The sequence below is a fragment of the Mandrillus leucophaeus genome, unplaced genomic scaffold, assembly GCF_000951045.1.
Source record: "Mandrillus leucophaeus isolate KB7577 unplaced genomic scaffold, Mleu.le_1.0 Scaffold349, whole genome shotgun sequence".
In the NCBI taxonomy this organism is placed as follows: Eukaryota; Metazoa; Chordata; class Mammalia; order Primates; family Cercopithecidae; genus Mandrillus; species Mandrillus leucophaeus.
The window spans coordinates 6,382-8,792 of NW_012103687.1; positions in this window are offsets into that span (position 1 = coordinate 6,382).

A 2,411-nucleotide genomic window follows, 5' to 3' on the forward strand; every position below is an offset into this window, starting at 1 on the left:
CTGAGGCAGGAGAATTGCTTGAACCTAAGAGGCAGAGGTTGCGGTGAACCAAGATTGCTCCACTGCACTCCAGCCTGGACAGCAGAGCAAGACTCCCTCTATCTCAAGAAAAAACAAATCAACAAAAAAAGGTACTAACTCATGTTAAGACTTTGGTAAGTGAAGGATGCATGTTGTAAGCTCTAAAATAATCTGCTGTCATCTTTTAAAATAACTCCAAGACTGTACAGTTATGAAACTAATAGAGAAGCAGGAAATTGAATAATAAAAATAATAAATGCAAAACGAGATGTGAGAGGAGATAAGAAGAAACAGAACAGGCAGGGAAAACAAACTGGTGGTGGCTTTCAACCCAAATAAATCATTAGTTACATTTAAAAGGACAATCAATAAAAATTAAAGTAATTGGAAATAAAGTAAAACCCAACTAATGGCTTTTATATAAGGATACAGAAAGGTGGAAAATAATGAAAAATATATCATACATGCACTAACCCAGAAAGCTGTATAACTTTTTTTTTTTTTTTTTTTTTTTGAGATAGAGCCTCACTCTGTCTCCCAGGCTGGAGCGCAGTGACGTGATCTTGGCTCACAGCAATCTCTCCCTTCTAGGCTCATGTGATTCTCCCCCCTCAACCTCCCAAGTAGCTGGGACTACAAGTGTGCCAAGTTAGAATTATATTAACCACACCCAGCTAATTTTTGTATTTTTGTAGAGGCAGAGTCTCACCATGTTGCCCAGGCTGGTCTTGAACTCCTGGGCTTTGACGATCCACCCACCTTGACCCCCCAAAGTGCTGAGATTACAGGCATGAGCCACCATGCCCACCATTACTATTTTTAATGAAGTAGACTTCAAGAAGAAAAGTATTATTAGAGATAAGACACACATCGCGGAAAAGAAGAAATTACTAGGAGACGGGTGCGGTGGCTCACGCCTGTAATCCCAGCACTTTGGGAGGCCAAGGCAGGCAGATCACATGAGTTCGGGAGTTTGAGACCAACCTGACCCACATGGAGAAACCCTGCCTCTACCAAAAATACAAAATTAGCCAGGTGTGGTGGCACATGCCTGTAATCCCAGCTACTTGGGAGGCTAAGGCAGGAGAATCGCTTGAACCCAGGAGGCGGAGGTTGCGGTGAGCCGAGATCTCACCACTGCACTCCAGCCTGGGCAACAAGAGCGAAACTCCGTCTCAAAAAAAAAAAAAAAAAAAAGGAAGAAGTTACTAGCTAGGTTCGGTATTACTTAACATCCAGGAAACTGGATGTAAAAGTTTTTTAGAGAAACTAAACCAACAGGTTATACATAGACAAAGAGAGATTTATTTAGGAATTGGCTCACATGACTGTGGGGACTAGCAAGTTTAAAATCTGTAGGGCATGCCCACAGGCTATAAATTAAGGTAAGAGTTGATCTCGAAGTCTGGAACCTGAAACCTGTAGAGCAGTCAGCAGGCCAGAAACTCAGGCAGGATTTACGTCTTATAGTCTTGAAGCAGAATTCCTGCTTCTCTGGGAAACCTCAGTTTTTGTTCTTAAGGCCTTCAACTGATTGGAGGTGGCCCACCCATATTATGGTGAGTATTCTGTTTTACTTAAAGTCAACTGCCTGCCAATGTTAATCACATCTATGAAATAACCTCCCAGCAAGATACTGACAAGTATTTGACCAAACAATGGGGCATCATAACTAAGGCAAGTTGGCACATACATTAACCATCAGGAGCAAACAGAATATCCAAAAAACAAAGTACTAGGGGTAGTATATCTTATATAGTGATTATAATTATGTAAAACATATAATTATAGAATGAAGATATTAAGATAACCATTAGAACAAAAATATAAACTTTTCTCTCTGTTTTTTGAGACCAAATCTTGCTCTGTCACCCAGGCTGTAGTGCAGTGGTGCAATCTTGGCTTACTGTAACCTTTGCCTCCCAGGTTCAAGTGATTCTCCTGCCTCAGCCTCCCGAGTAGCTGGGATTATAGGCACCTGCTACCATGCCCGGCTAATTTTTATATTTTCAGTAGAGACGGAGTTTCACCATGTTGCCCAGGCTGGTCTTCAACTCCTGACGTCAAGTGATCCACCTGCCTCGGCCTCCGAAAGTGCTGGGATTACAGGTGTGAGCCACCATGCTCAGCCAAAAATCACCTTTTTGACAAGGATCTCCAGTCATTATGCTGGAGATGTCACCATGCTTCTTTTGTATGTCTACTAGGCATGGTGCTGGGTTCACACTCACATAAGCCTTAGGAACTCACACCCAGGGGTGCTGGCTGTAGCAGAATCCCAAGAATAAAACCTGCCGAAAGAGTAGGAGACTGGGCCGGGCACCGTGGCTCACTCTTGTAATCCCAGCAGTTTGGGAGGCCGAGGTGGGCAAATCATGAGGTCAAGAGAT